Source organism: Neovison vison, chromosome 5, assembly GCF_020171115.1.
Source record: "Neovison vison isolate M4711 chromosome 5, ASM_NN_V1, whole genome shotgun sequence".
NCBI lineage: Eukaryota > Metazoa > Chordata > Mammalia > Carnivora > Mustelidae > Neogale > Neogale vison.
This window is the reverse complement of record NC_058095.1, coordinates 43,225,859-43,246,798: the sequence shown is the minus strand read 5'-3', so window position 1 is coordinate 43,246,798 and position 20,940 is coordinate 43,225,859.

The following is a 20,940-nucleotide window of genomic DNA, read 5'->3' as shown; positions in this document are numbered from 1 at the left end:
TGGTTTTCCCTTCTAGCCTTAGACGATAGGTGCGAAGTTTAAAATGTTTTGATATAGAAGTTCTTTTTTTTTCAGCCAAGTAATTGATAAACATGTTTGAATAAAAGAGGATAAAGGACCAACGCCCAAAACACTCTTTAGAAAATCCATTTACTTTTATCTTAAATTTTGAGTAAATTACTTTCTACCAGGTACAAAATCATCCAACAAAACTCTTAGTCACCCTTTCAGTATTTTGTTTACAAGAACATACGTATGTGTATTTTAGTCTTACAGGTATTTTGTATCTTTCATGACTATTTTTCACTTTGGTAAATTTGAGAGAGAAGTGAAGTGAACATAGCAGGGCTTGCATTCGATGAAGGACTTTAGTGATGTCTGATGATCATTGTGTTTAAAATATTCGACTCTGTAATCTGACTCAGTGATCATTAAGCTTAATGAGTTTTTCTTACTCATTAAGATTTTTAAGTTTTTTTTTTTTTCTTAATTCTTTGGACACAATATGTGCCACCAATTTCATTTCTAGGATCTGGGTTTCGTGTGTGTGTGTGTGTGTGTGTGTGTGTGTAAAATTCCTTACCCCAGAAACCTACAAAGATGACTAGATCTTCTTAGTTGGGTGTGACATCTCAGTCCTATGAATCCTTGGGAGACTAGAATGCTATGTGATTCATAATCTAATAGCAAGAACACCATTCCAGCTGATGAACTTTTCTGACCCTATTGACTTCCCAGCAGGCCTGTCTCGCTGGTTCTCTGCTTCTTGTCCATCCCAGGACTTCTCATTATTATGCTCTCCACTCCTGCTAATTATCCTTGCTGAATTTTCCAGACATTTCCTGCCCGCTTAGACTGGCACCCATCGCTTATCATCATAATCTGTAGACCCTGGGTTCTGGTTCACTGGCTAGGTGGGGGAGACCTGTCTCAGAAATTCACTCCTTTGCTGAGACCCTGTCACTTGCTTTGCTGCTGCCAGGTTCTGTGGCTACTGCCTCTCTGCCTGGAATGTCAGTCCGTCACCTAAGTCCAGATAGCCCTGACAATTCTCTGCTTGCCAAGATAGCCTCACTGACACCAATTGCCTCTGCATAGCTAGCTTCTTTGCTTTTGCATTTGGTCGCCAGCCTCTTTTCCTGATGAGTCCTTCTAGTTTGTGTACTCCAGCACTTGGGTTAGTTCTAGGGCTCTTATTTCCAAACCCTAGTTTTTTTGTTTTTGTTTTTGTTTTTTTTAGGATTTTATATATTTATTTGACAGAGCGAGATCACAAGTAGGCAGAGAGGCAGGCAGAGAGAGAGAGAGGGAAGCAGGCTCCCTGCTGAGCAGAGAGCCCGATGCGGGACTCGATGCCAGGACTCTGAGATCATGACCTGAGCCGAAGGCAGCGGCTTAACCCACTGGGCCACCCAGGCGCCCCCAAACCCTATTTTTTTAATACTGTCTTCCACATGGAGCTAAAAGTTAAGTAGAGGGTGTGTGTGTTCTGATCTTCAAGATCTCTCTCAACTGCCACCTTGGTGAGACCTCACTCTTTCATTACTAGAGGGGTGTTTTATATCCTTTTTATGGACCTTTTTTTTTTTAAGATTTTATTTATTTATTTGACAGAGAGAGATCACAAGTAGGCAGAGAGGCAGGCAGAGAGAGAGAGAGGGAAGCAGGCTCTGCGGGACTCGATCCCAGGACCCTGAGATCATGACCTGAGCCGAAGGCAGCGGCTTAACCTGCTGAGCCACCCAGACCCCCTTTTTATGGACCTTAATACAAGTCTACATTTGGGGCACCTGGGTGGCTCAGTTGGTTAAACATTCAGCTCCTGATTTCAGTTCAGGTCATGATCTCAGGGTTGTGAGATTGAGCCCTGTGTCGGACTCTGCACTGGGCATGGAGCCAGCTTGGAATTCTCTCTCTCCCTCTCTCCCCTCCCTTCCAACCCCTGTTGTATGCACTCTCTAATTAAAAAAAAAAAAAAAAAAAGCAGTTCTGCTTTTTATGTGTTTGTCTCTTCTCTTGGACTAGTGTTATTCTGGGACAGAAACCACATGGTTGTTCATTCACATAAACACTTATTAAACACTTGCCACATGCCAGGCACCATGTTTTTTGACAACACAGATAAACAAAAGAAAATACACAATTTTATGGTGTTAGTAAACTCAGGATCACAGGGTTTTATTACTGGTGTAAGTAGTCTGGTTTAAATATTCCACAGAAGTTAATTGAATGAATGAATGAATGAATGCTTGCGGAATAATTGTCTATCGATTTTAAAATCTGCTTTCTGAAATAATTATGTGCTCTAGTGCATGCTCCCTTGGAAATAAATGACACCAGTTGAGCAAAAACAAAAACTTGGAATAACTGTCGAAGTTATTGTCGAGTCTAGGATAGGGAAGGTTATTTATCATAAATAATACAAGGCTCTGAGGCAGATGCCAACAAACGTTTCTGGAAAAAGCCAGATCATAAGCATTTTCACATTTGTGGTCTCCGTCACGACTGCTCCGCTCTGGTGTGTAGCATAGAAGCAGCCACAGACAATGCATGGACAGATGGGCATGGCTACGTTCCAAAGAAATTTTATTTAAGGATGCTGAAATTTGAATATTACATAATTTTCATGTGCCATAAAATATTCTGATTTTTTTTTTTCCTCAACCACTTAAAAAAACACATTCATGACTTTCAGGCCTCACAGAACCAGGTGGTCAGTGGGATTGGGCCACTGGGCCCCAGTTCAGGCTCTGTCTAGGTTTTACTTCTATATTTTTTTCCAGAATGCTTGTATTAAGATGAAATCTGGGTTTCCTGATATAAAATAGTTCTGGAATGTTTGCAAATAACAACGGCTTCGATCCAGTTGAGATTTTTAATATACAAAGGGAAATGGAAAGGTGGTTGCCATGTCGACTCGTGTAAACAAAGCAGAATGTCACAGCGCAGTGCAGTGCGAGGCATACTTACGACCTGCCTGAAAGCAGAGGCCTGTGTTGGCTACTCTCTAGATTACCTTTAATCTTCAGATTCAGTGATTCCTTTCATTGGCAGTTTCATAGAGGGGACCTAATAAGGTTCAATAACGTACGCTTTTGTGATGGGGTTAGGAGTATCTCTGGGCAGTGCTTGCTTCAAAAGAAACTCTCCTTATTAATATTGTAACATAAGAATTGAAGTAGGTGGTTTGATCCTGGGAGCTTGGATCAGCCCTTGTCTTAATTCACTCCAATCTGTGCTAGTGTTAAAAACCAAGACATCGGGGCACCTGAGGGGTGGCTCAGTCGGTTAAATGTCTGACCCTTGGTTTCAGCTCAGGTCGTGAACTCAGGGTCATGGAATCGAGTTCTGTGTTGGACTCTGCCCTCAACATGGAATCTGCTTGAGATTCTCTCTCTCCCTCTCACTTTGCCCCTCCCCCTGATCTCTCTCTCTCTCTGCCCCATTTCTTCTAGTTGGGTCAGTTTAATCAATTGAATTGTTCTTCTATCTACAAGTTCAATAGAATGATCCATGTCCTGTCACCCTATTCAAGGACATCCCCTTCCCCTTCCTCCTCTACTTCCTCTTCCCTCCCTCCCTCCGTCCCACCCTCCCATCCTCCCTCTCTTTCTTTCTCTTTTCTCCTCTTCTCTTTTCTTTATTTTTTCAAATGATTTCTACTCCTTTATTATTATTTTCCCCACTACCAGGTCAAAACCCAGTAGGGTCTTGATATCCTTTCCCAAAAATGGTGCTAGCTCATGCCCAGGCAGATAGACCTGAGGTTGGAGCCAGGACTACCACCATATCCTGTCCTTAGGGCCCACTTTCAACCAGCCCAGCCTACTTGGGGGGGAGGTCACTCCTGAAACCCATGCCCCCCCACCCCCCAGGGCTGCTCTAAGATCTAGATGTACTCTTCCAGGGAGTTCCACCCAATTAGAGCATCTACTATGTGTGGGTTAGCCACTCCTGGGATCCCACTGCCTCCACCCCCAGGCTGCCTAATCTCCTGATACAACCTGTGAGGCTCCCAGGGCAGGGGCTGCTTTACTCTCCTACCCCTTCCTGCTGCCATTGCTTGTTGGGGAACCAAGGCCAAGAGGACCAATAGGTGTCTGTGGCTGCAGGGATGTCCTCTTTTCAGTGCTTCTCCCTGAGACCATCTTCAACTCCAGGCAGATTATAAGAAATAGATTTCCTGAAAACAATTTTATTTTATTTATTTATTTTTAAGATTTTATTTTTTTTATTTCAGACACAGAGAGAACAGGAATGGGGAGGGGCAGAGGGAGAAGCAGACTCCCTGCCGAGTAGGGAGCCCGGAGTGAGACTCAATCCCAGGGTCCTGGGATCGTGACCTGAGCTAAAACCAAGGGTCAGATATTTAACCGAATGAGCCACCCAGACACCCCCTGAAAATGATCTTAAAGGCTGTATGACTTTGAGAGGCTGGTCTCAAGATCATTTATTTTCTTTCCTCTTTATCCTTGAACATCTCTCTTTTTTTCTCTATTTCTTTTTCTGTTGTGGCAAGTCCTGTATTTCTCTCTCCCTCTTCCAAGCAGAAGAATAAAGATGTGGCATTAAACAGAGAGGACTGTGGTATTGAACCAAATCAGAGGTTCAGTAAACCTTTCCTGTGAAGGGCCAGATAGTAAATATTTTAGGTTGTGTATGCATATGGTCTGTGTTGCAACAGCTCGTCAGTACTGTAGAGTGAAGGCAGCCATTGGTCAGTAAACAAATGAGCACATTTGTGTTCAGTATATTTACAAAACCAGGCGACAGGCAGGATCCAACCTCCAGCCCATAATTTGCTGACCTCTGAACCAAAGTATAGGCTGTGTCTGTTGCATACTTTGATACTCTGTATTCTTAAAATGGAATACGATATTCTTTATCTTAAAACGTCAAATGAAGTTTCAGTCTCTCTCTCTGTGTATCTCTCTCTATGTCTCTCTCTATCTATATCATCTGTCCGTCTATCTGGGGAAGTCTTTATATTGACTGAGGAAACGACTCTCTCAGTACCTACACCGTATCTCACGCTTGGTTCACAGAGCCTGCTTGAGCAGCAGACATTCTCCTATGTGTTTCTTTGCAGAAGTGTTTGGAAGAAACTGTGACTTTAACCATGTGCAGGAGCAGAACACAAGATGGATCACAGTATAACGTGACAACCATTTGATTTCCAATGTTCACAGACTCCCTCCCTTCCCCCGGCTGGTGCCATAGTGTTTATGCCTTTATCATATGCTGGCTGAATCGGGCGGCATATTCCTCCTTTCCAGACTCTGGTTTTGAGTTGATAAAGTCTGTGGATCAATGGCAGATTTACACATGCTGTTTGTCCACCTGGTGCTTATTTCAAAACTGCTTCTCTCAAAGTGGACACTTGATAGTGAATGTGTTTATTCATTCTATTCTAGACAGATCCCCTGATGCTATCTTTCTAATGTCTGTAAATAATTCTTTGGTCGAACAGCAGTGGAAGCCTAAGGCATTTTTCATGTAACCATTAGCTTCTTTGCAGTCTGGACCAGTTCTCTCCTGGAGTCAATCATAGATTCTAAGGAAGTGCCTAGCTTGGAAATAGGTACAGATGTTTGTTGGTTCCCTGTCATTTTCCAGTTTCTATACTTGGATTTTTCATTTATTATGTATCATTTAATCATCATAAGCAACCTTGTGAGAGATAATATTAACCCCCTAGACTAAAAGTTACAAAACAGTGTTACAGAGAAGGTAATGAAGCCTCCCAAGGTTCCATGTATAGCAAATGGGCAACATTATAGCCTAGTATTGCTGAGCTAACTCTGCACCAGAGTAAGAGACACGAGAATTCGGTGCCAGTTGCACTCTTACTGGCTGAGTAAAATCACCAAGTTATTTTATCTCTCAGAGCCCATTTCTCCATGTGAAAAGTATAAGGCTGTTTTGTTTAAAAACAAAAGATACTAAGATGATGCATGTGAAGTGCTTAGCAGAGTATCTAGCTCAAAAGAATATGCTCGGGGGTGGGGGGTGGCGCCTGGGTGGCTCAGCGGGTTAAGCCACTGCCTTCGGCTCAGGTCATGATCTCGGGGTCCTGGGATCGAGTCCCGCATCGGGCTCTCCACTCAGCGGGAAGCCTGCTTCCTCCTCTCTCTCTCTGTCTGCCTCTCTGCCTGCTTGTGATCTCTCTCTGTCAAATGAATAAATAAAATCTTTAAAAAAAATGAATATGCTCAGGGCACCTGGGTGGCTCAGTGGGTTAAGCCTCTGCCTTCAGCTCAGGTCATGGTCTCAGGATCCTGGGATCAAGCCCCGCATTGGGCTCTCTGCTCAGGGCAGAGCCTGCTTCCTCCTCTCTCTCTCTCTGCCTGCCTCTCTGCCTACTTGAGATCTCTCTGTCAAATAAATAAATAAAATCTTTAAAAAAAAAAGAGAGAGAATAGGCTCAATAAACATTAGTGCCTATTATTAAAGTAAAAGATTCAAAATATAAATCCCTTTTCTCAGCGCTTCGTAGCCCTTGATCTCCCAACTATGCTAATGTTATCTTTTTTTTATCTTAATGATCATTCACATTCATAAAATATGCTCATCAAAAATCAAAAGAAAGTAAGGAATCCTTTAGTACAGGGTCCAATTTCCAATGCCTGTACAGCCAGGCAGTCAGCATGATGGACTCAGGTTGGCCGGGTGTCGTCCAGTACAGTTGCCCTGTGAGCGCACACACCTTAAACACACACACAGCAAAGCGTTGCTGATTTCTCTGGCCCCCGCTTGCACGGGTAGAATTCCATATTCAAGCAACTTCCTATGTATTTACTCTTCTCTTGAACACAATAGCTGACAAAGATGTCAGGCTTCTCTAGACTGTCGGGTCTTATGTGGCCTTATTTCCTCCACGCTTTTATTCTATCATTTCCCAACACCTCTCCGGAATTCTATTTCCCCTTGTGGTTTGCCACCAATCTCTGGTGACTCTGATAGTCACCACTACCCTGCAAAATTATCTGTTGCATCCCTAAATAAGGGAAAGAAAAATAAAGATGTTTTTGAGAAAATAACTCCTCTGCTCTGTGCCCTGATATCTGCCCATTCTTCCCTCTACTTCTCCACATTTTCCTGCCTTACATGGGGAGATAATGTAGAGTGTGAAATTGATTTAGGGATGGTAGACTACCACTACCTCTTTTCTCCGGGACCCATTGTTCTAGGATACCAGGGCATCTACTGGGCAAAACTTCTGAAGTCTAGAGAAACCCATATCATGATATAAGCTCCAGAAAATAAAACATGTCCCGTAGGACTCACAAGTAGATTACATCATATAAATAGAATGCTTTTATTAGCATATTTGTTAAGTATATTCCTGCCTCCTGCCTCAGTACTGGGGTAGTAGCTCTCCCCTCTGGAAAGCTTTCCCTCCAGCATTTTAAATGGATGGCAGTGTTTCATCTGTGGCAGTTGCTCAAAGAGATGCCTTCTCAACCTGTTACTTAAAAGCAAACAGCAAAATCATCTTTTATCATATTATCCTGTCTAATTTCACCTAAGCCCAATCTCTATGAGAACAAGAACTTTTCTTATTCACCACTGTATCTTCAATTCTGGAACAGTATATGACATAATACAGGTGCCCAATAAAATTTTGTTGAATGAATGAATGAGCTTTGTATCATCCTTTAATTGTTCATTAGTTTAAGTCTGAAATATAGTATTCTGTTTGAAAAAATGGGCTATCGAAAGCAACAAGGGTATTGCATTATATGCAATGTAAAAAAAAACCCTCTCATTTTAATAGATAAGCCTTTATTAGATACTGGGTTATAAAACAACAAAATAAGCAAACAGAAAACAATGTTAAAAGACATCTTTGGGACAAGTCAGGATATTTAATTGCACTACATTTTATATAATAATACTAAGTTAATTTTCTTACTGCAGTAATGGTTATACAGGAGAGTGTCTTGGTTTTAGGATATAAATAGTGAAGTATCTGAGAGTAAAATTATATATATATTTTTATATTTATATCAGAGAGAATAGGCGAATGAGACAAGATTAATAATAATTAGTGAATCTAGTGAAGTAATGTTATGAGTGTTCATTTTGCAATTCTTTCAACTTTTCTATGTGTTTGAATAATTACAAGCTAAATATTTGAGAGGAAATGGCTTTTTAAAAAAGAATTTTATTTATTTATTTTAGAGAGAAAGCGAGCTGGCACACGTGAGCAGGAGGAGACTCAAACAGACCCCGCCCTGATCATGGAGCCTGATGCTGGGCTTAATCCCAACAAGCCCTAAGATCATGACCCAAGCCAAAGCCGAGTTAGACATGCAACTGACTGGGCCAACCCGATGCCCCTGATGAAATAACTTAAAAAATTCCATATATGAAGTAAGTAGTTAAATTTTTGACAGAAGTTTACTTTTCAGTTTTTGTATTTTTAGTATCTATATGTTGGCATAAAAATGCTGGAAAATGATTAATATTTTCCTTTATTTGATAACATTTAAAATTTTATGCCCAACTTTAAAATGGCAAGGTGAAAAGAAACGAAGTTTGTAAAAAGCTGCCCGTGAGTCTTGCTTACTAAAATAACATCTCCATTTTAGTCCCTCTGTTAAAAATTTATAGATACACTTGAATTGTTAAAAGTTCTCTCATTGAGTCTAAAGGAGATGGAGTTTGATCAACTTCATGAAAAAAGTCTTTTCTTCTGAGTTATCATAGGACATAAATGAAGTGTGTCACCACCAAGGGCAGTTATTTACAAGAAGCTAAAATAGATTTTCTATCTCCAAATTTATACACTTTCTGTACTCTAAAATAATTCAATTCAATGAACTTGGAAACTGTGGTAGACAGATATTAAATAACTAAGAACAATAAAACGAAAATGCATCTCACCTTTCCTGTGTTTTTATGAGCATCTTTCAACACTAGAGACAAAATAGTATTTGCCTCTGGGTCTTAATGTTCAAGTACAGAGAAGTAATTTTGAAGATTGCTAGCTTTGTATGCAGATAGCTAATTATTGATTAGTAGCTTTGCTCATTACAGGGAAAACCGATTATCTATTATAGTGACTTAAGAAAATAAAACAAAGGGATAGTTAATGATGTGTAGTCATGCATTTCACAAAAAAGTTATACTTGGAACTGTGAAAAAGTGTGTGTTTTTATTTTATACCAGCTAGTAATTTTTAACCAGGAAACAGTTGGCACTGAAATGTATTTTCATTACTGAGGTTTGGATAGATCCACTAATCTTGCGCCTAAATATAATTTAAAATACTTTTTAACACGGTGTTTCACAATGGAGAATGTGGCAAATGGGAGATGTTCCTACAAATGATATTTTACTTTGTCAGTTTCATCTAATTTATTCTGTGAAAAATCAAAGACTAAAAATCAGAAGTTCCTACCTTACTAATCCCTTTACAACATATGGGATTTTATGTGATCTTTTAAGAAGGCGATTTAGAGTTTTTGATGAATTCTAGTTTAAAAATTATTATGATACTTTTCATAAATTAGTTAAATAATACCAAGAGCCTAGATTGTTGGTAAAGATATCTCACCTGTAATTGTTCCTTCTCCAGACTCTTCTTTCTTAAATAGCAAATAGCAAATAGCAAATACTGTGCTGTCACCTTATTTTCTTTGGATCTTGTAGTATCTATCTGCTAATACTGTGTGTTATTGAACACAGAATCCTTCTTCTATCTGTGAACTCTTGCCCCAATGACCAAGCTTTTCTTTCTTAGTCTCAGTTATCACTCTCCATTGCTGAAGAGTTATTCAGTCGTAAATTTAGAAAGCATGCACATTTATTCAACAGTATGTTTCAGTTTATAGTGGCCTGAATGTGTGACAGTAAAGATGAATCCCCTGTTTTGGATATTCACTGGGGATAAAAATATCAACTAACATTTATAAGACAAATTATTACCTAATACCATCTTGGTTGATCTTCACTACAACCTTAGAAATGGGTGTTTTGAGCTCAAATTTTATATACTTAAAAAAAAAATACAACAACCCACATTGCAGATATAAAGCAAACTGTCCAAAATCAGTGGCCTGGTAGGCAGCGTAATTAGAGCTTGAAATCAGATCCTCTGATTCCAGGCTTGGTGCTCTTTCTGATAGAGCACGCTGCCTCTTGTAAAGTAAAATTAACTATCACTGAACAACTTCTGATCACCTCCAAGCCCCTTCCCTGAAAATAACATCAAGACACTGAGGGTTACAGATGCACCACTGTTAACACCCTCAAAGGTCAGGACTGTAATTCCCAACTTCCCTGTGCCTTTGCAGGACCACTTGAATCAGATAATTGGAAAACTCATGTTCATAGAATTACAGAGCCTGAGATACAGAAGGAATACTATTGCGTAAGTGGAGGGTGGAGGTGTACTCCAGTAGGGTCCTGGTGTGACCATGTGGAGATATATCAAGGAAAGGTACTGGCCTCCTGATGGTTTTGAAAAACTTGAGACAGAAAATGGGGGGGCGGGGAGTCAGGTTACTGATAGTAGGAGAAGCAGATTATAAAATAGAGCTAGAACTCTTCAAAGAGAAAAGCAGAAACAAGCAAAGCAAGACCAACTGGGTGGTCAATGCTGTATGTCGGCCTGCTGAGTCACTCTGACAACCCCCTGAGTTCACAGATGAAGGGGACAGAGTGGGTGGTAGGTAACCAGGAAAACAAGGGCTCCAGTGTCATTACTAAAGGGGGCCAAGGCTGCTCTTGCAATCTCCAGTACCCGTCAGTGTCAAAATGATAAAATGATTAATGCTTAGGATGGAGGGAGCTCTTGAAGGGTTGATAATTGTGCCAACGTTTCCTCATTTCAGCACAGATTTCATGTGAGGAAATAGGTGTAAAAATACCATCACTGGCCTTCAAGGGTGTCCTGATTTTCACGGTCATTCCCATGCCTTCTCCTAATGGTGAGTTATGAATCCTACTTAGTACTCAGTGGCTTGGCTTAGACTCTGCCCTACCGTTCCCTTTACTGCCCCACCCTTCCCTTTACTGTTTTCATTCTTTCATTTTGCTTTTACTTCTCAGACAGTGTTTTAAATCTCCAATTATAAACCAGTGCTTTTAAAATAGGAAATAAAAGGGAATTGCAAGGAAACTAAATATCACACATTTGAATCCCACAGTAGTGTCAGGTTGCTCTGCACATTGCTGCACGCTAACTTAATTTCAGTACTTACCTTACTCCCGTCCTATAACGATTTTTGGACTGGTCACAATCCAGGGACTGCACATTGAGAAGCACCTGTTGTCTTGGTGCCTTTACCATTTTACTCTGTTATAATTCAGATGTTGTTTGATTGGTCTTTGTATATTTTATAGATGTAAGATAACATTTGTATATGTTATAGATGTAAGAGTCAGTTAAATTTTAATTTTCACAAGGCTCATTGTTTATTTGTTTAAAATTTTATTTATTTATTTGACACAGAGAGAAGGAGAGAGAGAGAGACCACAAGCAGGCGGGAGCACGGCAGGGAGAGGGAGAAGCAGGCTCCCTGCTCAGTGGGGCTCTATCCCAGGACCCCAGGATCATGACCTGAGCAGAAGGCAGACACTTAACCGATTAAGCCACCCAGGTGCCCCAGCTCATTGTTTTTAAGCCATTTATAATGTAATGTTAAAGTGGTTCACTCAGGGTTTCCTTGAACTAAAACTTTTTTTTTTTTTTTTCCCTGAGAGAGATAAATAGAAAATGTTGATTATAGTGGCCTAAGTCTTACTGCTCCCTGTCCAGTGTTTCCAGGCTTACAAATCTATACCTGGATGATAAAGCATTGCTTTTCAGTGTTGATAAGTTCTACAGACTCTCTGGTTAGCTTCTGATCAATTCAAAATATTATGAACTCATCTTTCCGTAGAAAGCATAGGTTGCATCGGTGGGTAAAAATTGAGAAATCTCCATGGGAAAGGTGCTGTAAATTTAAATGTTCTGAGTTGTTCATGCTTCCTGTGCTTATTGACCTATTGTCTGACTTTTAGGAATTTTAAGAAATGAGTAAAATATTGTATGTTGCAAAGACTGCCTGGAGGCAGGATTTCCAGTCAATCTATGTGTTATGTGATACCATTATACCAATACAGGAGTTTCTTCGGCCAGTTGTCCCTTACCCAAACAATCTCAGTATCAGCAGAAATATCATAAGTTACTAATGAGAATCTATTTTGCATCTATTTTTTGGACAAATAAATAGAGATGCAAGAGTGAAATGCAGGTACATAGCATGTTGTGTAGGCCAGAAACTATGCTTAATGTATCTACATGTATCAACACATTTTTCCCACCTGACAACCCTATGAAGTGTTGTATTTGTATTGTCTCTATTTTCCATTGTGTCATTATCCTATTTTACAGCTTTGTTAGGGTGAATCCATGTTGTCTTTGAGGATAGGGCAGAATCTCCTCCCTATGTTCTATTCCTCTTTAGAGGAATGCAAATGTCATTTGCAAAGAGAAGCTACCAAAGACAGTGAGGAAACTAAGCAGCTCTGGTGAATTAGACCAAATAAATGGTTCTGTCACATTCATAAAGTAAGCTGAACATTTCCATGATTCTGGTTCACCAGGCAGAACTGTGAGAGGAAGCAATGCAAGGATCTCTTTTCTCATTACATCTCTGCCTTCCTATTAACCCTATTCAAAAGCAGTGTTTCCCTGACATTAAGAAAATCCACTCTGTTATCCAGATATTTGCAGATTCCTTTGCATTTAAAACATAGAAACAGCACTGAGATGTTTGTCTCTTCACTTTAAGATTTTTTTAAATATTTTTTTAAAACTTTATTTATTTGACAGACAGAGATCACAAGTAGACAGAGAGGCAGGCAGAGAGAGGGAGGGGGAAGCAGGCTCCCTGCTGAGCAGAGAGCCCCCTGCAGGTCTCAATCCGGAGATCATGACGGGAGCCGAAGGCAGAAACTTTAACCCACTGAGCCACCCAGGTGCCCTTGTCTCTTTTCACTTTAAATCCACTTGTACTCCTCTGAATATCCTGATTTTATTATCAAAACTGGTAATTCTTTCCTCTGTCCCTGGCAAGCATGTTGTGTGCTGTTAGCCCAGTGGAGTGTCCGTGGGTTAATGCAATGAAGCAGAGCCAGGATAATGGTGCAGTGAAGGAGTTTGTATTGATGATTCATTATATAAGCTATTAATTTCTTCCTTGCCACACTTTCTTAAAGCCTTTTTTTTTTTTTTTCATTTTGGTGTCATTGGTCATCCTTTAACAAGCCACAACCTGAAATATATTATGGTGGCATTATCAGGAACGAAAGCTAGAAATTTAAACTGTTCTCACATGAGTTTTTTTTTTTTTTTCTTTTCTTTTCTTTTCTTTTAATCTGTGCACATTTAGTAATCATATGTTCTTTTGGAAACCTGACCTGGTCTAATATTCAGTATTTTCCAGTGACTACTGGAAAACATTGTGAGATTCCATTCATCTTAGGAACACAGATGCTACTTGGGCTCATTGTGCCTTCTCCAGTGTCAAACAGTAATAGATAGATACTAAGTAAAAGACAGTAAATGATCTATCACCCTGTTGTTGAAAGTCTTCTCAGGAAAGCACATTATACTTTAAAACTAAATGGCTTATTTCTGGATAAGAAAACAGAAATTGAACGAAGTACCTAAACTAGGACAGAAAAAAAAAGTATATATATAATATATATATGTGTGTGTGTATATATATATATATATACACTATTTGTACAACTGGGTAACTGGTAAACCTTCTTTCAACATCAACCGTAAACACCCTTGTTGTATTATTCCAACCCTATACATATATAATTTCCAAAGTATATGGACTTCATTCTTCCTCTAGAGACATTAGCTTGGTTTATTCCTTTAGCTCTTGAGTAAGGGCTTCTCGCTTTTCAGAATTCACTCCCCACCCTGGCAATTTAACTGGTACCCTACCTTGTCAATTCCATTTTCTCTTTTTAAGGAGAAGGAAGTTGTCATGATGAGTCAGTTCCACTTCCAGTGTTAGAGAAAATCCTTGACAGATTCTGCATCATTTTTAGACCCTATATTTCTCAGGCTTTACTGGCTATGTAGTTCACACTTAGAAAAACCTAAGATCTCATTTTAAGCTGCTGCTTATGGGTTCACAGGCACACAGACACACACACACACATACACTAAAAATAGTAAAATGCAGACCGACTTTGGGCCTGTGGACTGCTGCCTATCCATTTATTCTTCACAGCTTTGCATTATAATCATGTGGATTATTGCTAAACTGATGACCCCCAAACTACTAAGTATAACTTGGATAACATGGATGATATTCGCCCTGTAAGGAGCTGTGATACCACTGGACACGAGAGATGGCTGGCCATTTCTACTTTTATATTTACGTTTATATTTAAGGTCCTCTGGAGAATCTTGCTTTTCTCCACCCCATTTGATTTTACTCTATCTGTAGTATCATACTTTCAGAAGAAGAGAATAAACTACAACCCATTGCCACACACAAAACATTTATTGAATCTGTCAGGTGACTCTAGGCATCACAAAAGAAATATTTGAGTGCACATTTCATGAATATGGCAAAGATGAATATGTCTCGTATACATACACCAGATTCTCACTGCTTCTCCTTTCATAAAACTTGGATTTGCCTAAATTCTCTATATGAAAAGGTCATAGGAAATGCAATCTGTGACTTTCCTAAGGGAAATCAAGGAGTCCTCCAACATAAGAGTGAACAATTTTATTAAGTGTACGGACTATAAATAAAGTTTCCTAGTTTTGAACTTCGTGACACTATCTACTTTAGCCTACCTGTGTTTCAATTTTCTCTCTCTTTTTTAAAAATAGATTTTATATATTTATTGGACAGACAGAGATCACAAGTAGGCAGAGAGGCAGGCAGAGAGAGGGAGGGGGTAGTGGGATCCCCGCTGAGCAGAGAGCCCGATGCGGGACTCGACCCCAGGACCCTGAGATCATGACCTGAGCCAAAGGCAGAGGCTTTAACCCACTGAGCCACCCAGGCACCCCCAATTTTCTCATTTTTAAAATGGGGCTAATGATGGTAGTACTTACCTTACTAGGTTATAATAAGGATTAAATTGGTGTACATGAAGTGATTGGGCAGTGGCTTTTATATAGCATTTGTTCTACAGATGATAACTATCATTGCCATTGGGCAGGCATTATTCACAGTACATTTGGATCTAAGAGGAGAAAGATGTCAAACTAGATTAGCTGCCTACATGGAAAAGAATGGAAATTTAAGGATGAACAAGTATCAAGATAAATCTTTTCACTTAGACAAAAGTGGTAATGAGATTTGTACTATTTCATTCATTCATTTTATTCATTCATTTCCCTATTCTGGGAACGGGAGTTAGGGTAACGGGATGAGAGATAATATTGTTGATACTATGTTTTAGTGGTAGGAGACAGAGGAAGAATAATGCATTTGATTGATAAAGGCATGAAATATGAGGTTGATACGAGAGGGAGAAAAACTGAACTAGAGGAAGTTTAAGAGCAGACTGTAGGGAACTGCTGTTTGAGCTGAAAACTGGAGTTAAATGAGTAAAACTTGTTAAGAGCTGGAAGAAGAGAAATCCATGGGAATGAAGAGGTAATTTGGCTGAAATATGATAAGCCAGAAGGAGAGTAATGGAGATGAGATCAGAGACAGAAGCTAGGTCAGGTAGGACATCATGTGACAGAATAAGATGTTAGGACTCTTCTGAGTACATCAGAAAGTGGTATGACCTGCATCTACATTAAAATTACTCTGACTGTTGTAAGGAAAATCGATCTGGAGGGGTGGGGTGTGTGGCAACAGTGAAAGCAGAAGGACTGATTAGGAAGCAGCTGGTGAAGCCAAGGGCAGAATTGCTTACCATGGTGGGAGTGTAGCTGGAGAAGACGGGCAGCCTTCAGTTCTATTTCAGGAATACAACTGATTGGACCAGCTGGCAGATTTGGTGCAGGTGAAGAGGGAAGATGGTTCTAACAACTATAAATATGGCTTAATGGATATCTTAGACTACAAGACTTTATGGGACAGTGTCTGCCCATATTTGGCCAGTTCATCGTTTCTAAATCCTGTCATTTGATGTAAGCCCTTCTTACCTTTGGCTTTAGCCCATCCATTTCTGCTACAGTTTCCTTCACTTCCCAGCTGGGTGGGGCTGGAATTAACCTCAGGAAGACTCCTGTCCATGGGAGTTGTGTAAATTCTGCCATCCATCTACTCACACAAAAAAAGTATTTTCCTTGACTTCTACTGGGTGTACCTACTGTTTAGAACTAAATTTCACTTTTACTCGGCCAGATTATGATTCTTTAAACCAAACAGCTTATCCCAAATAATATCCTCTTTGGTAATATTCTACATGTTGAACTATTTGTTTTGTCTCCCCCTACACCTGCTTTACAATTTGTTCAGAATCCTCTTACCATTTTATTAGTCACTTCATCCTGAGTTTACACCTTGGGTTTGTCCCATGATACTCCTCTCCTATGACATGTGATGGTTTGGTTCATCACTTTTGACTCAAATGTATCCCTTACGTTATACTTACTATTAATGGGTTTATGTGAATAGTCCACCTGAGTCTAATAGTAAACTGTCTCTGCCAGAGAATGCAAGTGCCAAGTCTCCCGCTGGTTGTTTTCTAGACTGTAAGTGGGATATGGAAACACAAATACCCAACCTGATTCATAACCTTCTTCAATAAAGCATTGGAAATGAAAATTTGCCGAAGTCTTGCTAATACCTTGTCCCTTGGCCTGGACCCTCATCTCCCTAATAAAGCATGTGTTTGCTAGGCTACAAATCAGAGGTGAACAAAAGAAATGAACAGAACCATAGTATTGCCATTATGACATTTCAAGATTTGTCTCTCTGGAAAGTACAACTTCATTCTGGCCACAAAATTAAATACCAACACTAGTTCAGGTGGAAGTTAAGCTTGCCCTCTGGACATTGTAATTTGTATTATTGAATTTTCCCTTCAGGATCAAGGACTATAGCCAATTCTCTCTAGCCTGAGTTCTGATGCCCCTTTTTATTTATTTATTTATTTGTTTGACAGAGAGAGACCACAAGTAGGCAGAGGGACAGGCGGGGGTGGGGGGAACAGGCTCCGTGCTGAGCAGAGAGCCCGATGTGGGGCTCGATCCCAGGACCCTGGGATCACGACCTGAGCTGAAAGCAGAGGCCTTAACCCACTGAGCCACCCAGGCGCCCCTTGATGCCCCCTTTTCCCCCCCTTAACTAGCCTAGAGTCCAGCCCATCTTTCAATGTACCAAGTCTAAAAGTGGGGTCCTAAATGTTCACCTGTAACCTAAAGGCAACCCTGTAGGTATTAAAATAGCCTATTAGCAACACCACAGAGTGTTGCACAGCCTCAAATCTTCCGTTAGATACACCAATTGTCCAGGGAAATATTGTTTAGGGAAAAAACTAGACTGTCACTAACCAGGACCCTAGCCTACTCATTGCTTCTTCAAGGTGCCAATGGGCAAAGCAGTTTTAATATTGCAATACTGCAGGTTTATATTTCACCATGTTGAAACCACAAAGAGTAGATAGAATAAGGATGGAAAATGAGTGTAATGGCACAAATCATGACAAGCTAATGTAGCATAAGTGGAGAGATTAATAATATAAGAGCTATGGATATCTTAGCTACACACAAAAGCCCAAGCTGCTGTGGTTTTGATTTGTAACTGCCGGAGTACCGAATTAGGTCCTTTATAACTTCTGTTTTTAGTCAACATTTTAAAAATATATATTGGATCTTTAATGGGCTGTGCCTCTTTCCTCTTAACATGAAAATAAAGACATCATCAAAAAAGGTAGGTTGAATCTTAGAGAGAAGGACATAGGCTTACTTGGAAAATCGAAACAAATTCAAAAGGACCCACCTCCCTGAAATGGCAAGGGATAGTCCCATTTTCTAAAGAACACTCAAACATTCAAGAGACTTAACTCTGTGGCAGTGAGGTGAACAATGCAAAATTACACACTTAGACAGCTAACAGAACCAGCTCTCTAAGAGACTAATCAACCACTCCCTTCACTATAATTTTATTTTATTTTTTAAAAAAGATTATTTATTTATTTATTAGAGCAAGTGAGAGAGAGAGAGCGAGAGAGCGAGCATGCAAGTATGCAGAAGCAGAGGGAGAGAGCAAGGAGTCTGATGTGGGGTTCAGCCCCAGGACCCTGGGATCATGACCTGAGCGGAAGATAGACACTTCACTGACTAAGCCACCTAGGCACCCCTACCACCATTGTTTTTAAAAAAAAAAGATATTAATTTTCAGGGCAGTCCTTATGTTCAGTTTTGACCTTTTTTTTTTCTTTTTTGAATTATTTGCCCAAATAAAATATGGTCTTCAGAAAATTGATTTCTCAACTTTAAAAGATCTTTGTTTCCTTTTGGGTGGGGAGGAGATAACCACCTTTAAGCTCATGTCAGGGAGGTGCTCAAGTAGAAAAAATCTTAACATTTTCTCCTTACATAGCATGAGCTTCTCAATAAATAACTGTGACTTGATGACTCTGGGACAATAGATTTGTAATCTTTGTTCTTAGACTAAATGTATCATCAGAATCCTGTAGGTGGTGGAATAAACAGATGTTCAAAGAAGGCTTGAACCTAGTTCTGGTAAAATACCCAGAGAGGTCTGGGCATTGACCTTGGACTCACCAGGCTTAGCAGTGTGTACTGGGGAATGAATGTATGCTTGCGTCTGTTGTCAAGACTGGCAAGTTGCCAGCCTTACCAAGACCAGTTAGAAGGGACCACAGGGCTGCAGCAATACACTGGGAATGACAAAGGGAATGTTTCTCAGGCTTGGCCAAAGGCCAAGGGTCTTAGGGCATCAGGAAGCTAAAATGACTACTGAGAGTTTGTATCTTCTAATTTATAGGATCATTGCAGTATATAAAACAAAGTAGGCAAGTAAGCACCAATAACAATAACAAAAATTCCCATCCTGCAGGAACATTTTTCTAACAATCATTGCCTTTTTGTGAGCCCAGACACACTTAGAACCTTCTTATCAAGATATTCCTACAAACTATAAGGCTAATGTTGATTTGAGACAACATTGAGTGACATAGAGTTACGTTCTGTAACTCTGCTTTCTGTATATACCAAAGATAACCTGATTATTACAGAATTTCTAAGGGTCAGATTTCTAGATTTTAACATTAAGAGTCTCACTAACTGTTGGTTCCTTTTGGGTCAGTTTAGGGTTGGAAAGTATATGAGGTTGGGTTAATAGAAATTAAAGCATTTATCTTCTCCAGTTCTTGACTGTAATATAATTTTATTGCTGAAATTCTTGACATTTTATAAGCTACTTATTAGAGTCAGTGCTGCCTTTCACACAAATTAGTATTTCTTCTTTTAAAATTGTTACCTTTACTAATATTATGTCAGTTCATTTTGTACTGACTTAATTGTAGAAATGCTTTTCTTCTGTTCATCTGACTTTCCATAGCCTGCAGAGCCGTGATCTTTCCCAGAATTTTCATGACCTAAAGGAGAAGGGCCTTTTGAATTCCCATCCAGCCTTGGCATACTGTCACCAACTTTGCATCACTGGAGACTCAACTTCGCATCACTGGAGACTCATAAGAAATGTCCCCCTCTAAAAATTCCACAAAGCAGCGAAAGGATGGTTTTACTTAGATTATTATAACATTCCTATCAAAGAACATTTTTGTCCTTTTTTTTTTTTTTTGCAAGGCATTTCCATTTTTATCGTTCACATCTTTTCACAGGAGGAAAAAAATGGAAATATGAAATGACTTTTCAGAAGCTGCCGCAATAAGCCAGAATTGGAATTTGCTTCTGTCAGAAGTTTAGTTCTCTTTCCTTGGTTGGCCTGCGAACTTTGTGGATGGTTTTTCATCCAAATGCATCTGACTAGTAGTGCCAGGGCATTGGAAAACTGACAGAGCTGGAAGTAGTGGAGATGAATTTCATGATGTATTACAATCTTACAATCTGTTTTACTAACTCTAGTTTATCTTTTTATTAAGCAAAAGATGCTTCCAAAAACATCTTAAGTGTCTGGTTACATTGGTGCAAAGTCCTTATGTATGATGGAAAGACAATATCAATGTAGCGAGTTCCTGTTATTTGACTTACTATCTAAATTTTTTATAATAGTCTAGAGCTTTAGATTAACTAATAGGGCAGCAGTGTAAAATTGTTTGCTTCTAAATAAGCATGTTTAAGAATCAAGCAGAAGTAATTCATATTAAGCCTGTATGAAGTGAAAAACTGTAAGGCATTCACAGTTTGAGCCTTGTTTATTGTATAAAAATTAAATTAGTCGCAGATCAAATAAATTATATCTGATTTTTCTCCATTCTCCACTAAAATCTGCTATGAGTATAAAAGTCCAGGGGAAAGAGTAATTCATAATTGTTGACCTTTCCGCAACGTAGACACATAGATTGGGTATTTTCAAGCTATATTTGATTATAATAACATGTTTTACCGAATTTGTTATATATACATAACTTATATGTATATATTATAAAATTCAAACATCTGTATATAAAGATGCCAGCTAGAGGAAGAAAACATCAAAATACCAATGAAAATATCCAGAGCACAGGAAAAAAAGAAAACATACTAATTATAGTTCATGTTATATTTCTAAAACCAAACTAACCGTTTGCTGCAGAGAGAAATTTTACCTTGAATAAAACTCTAAATGTTTGTTAATAAATAAAACTCCTCTTATATCTCTATGCATTTCAAATTTTATGGAAAAGATTTAAGGTTTGGCGAAACTTTTCCTCCATTAGCCCTTGCAATCAAGCCACAGTAGCTTGCTTACTTACTCTAATTCATGAATGTCATCACACATCAGAAATAGGAAGCTGCTTCATGAATCATTTTCT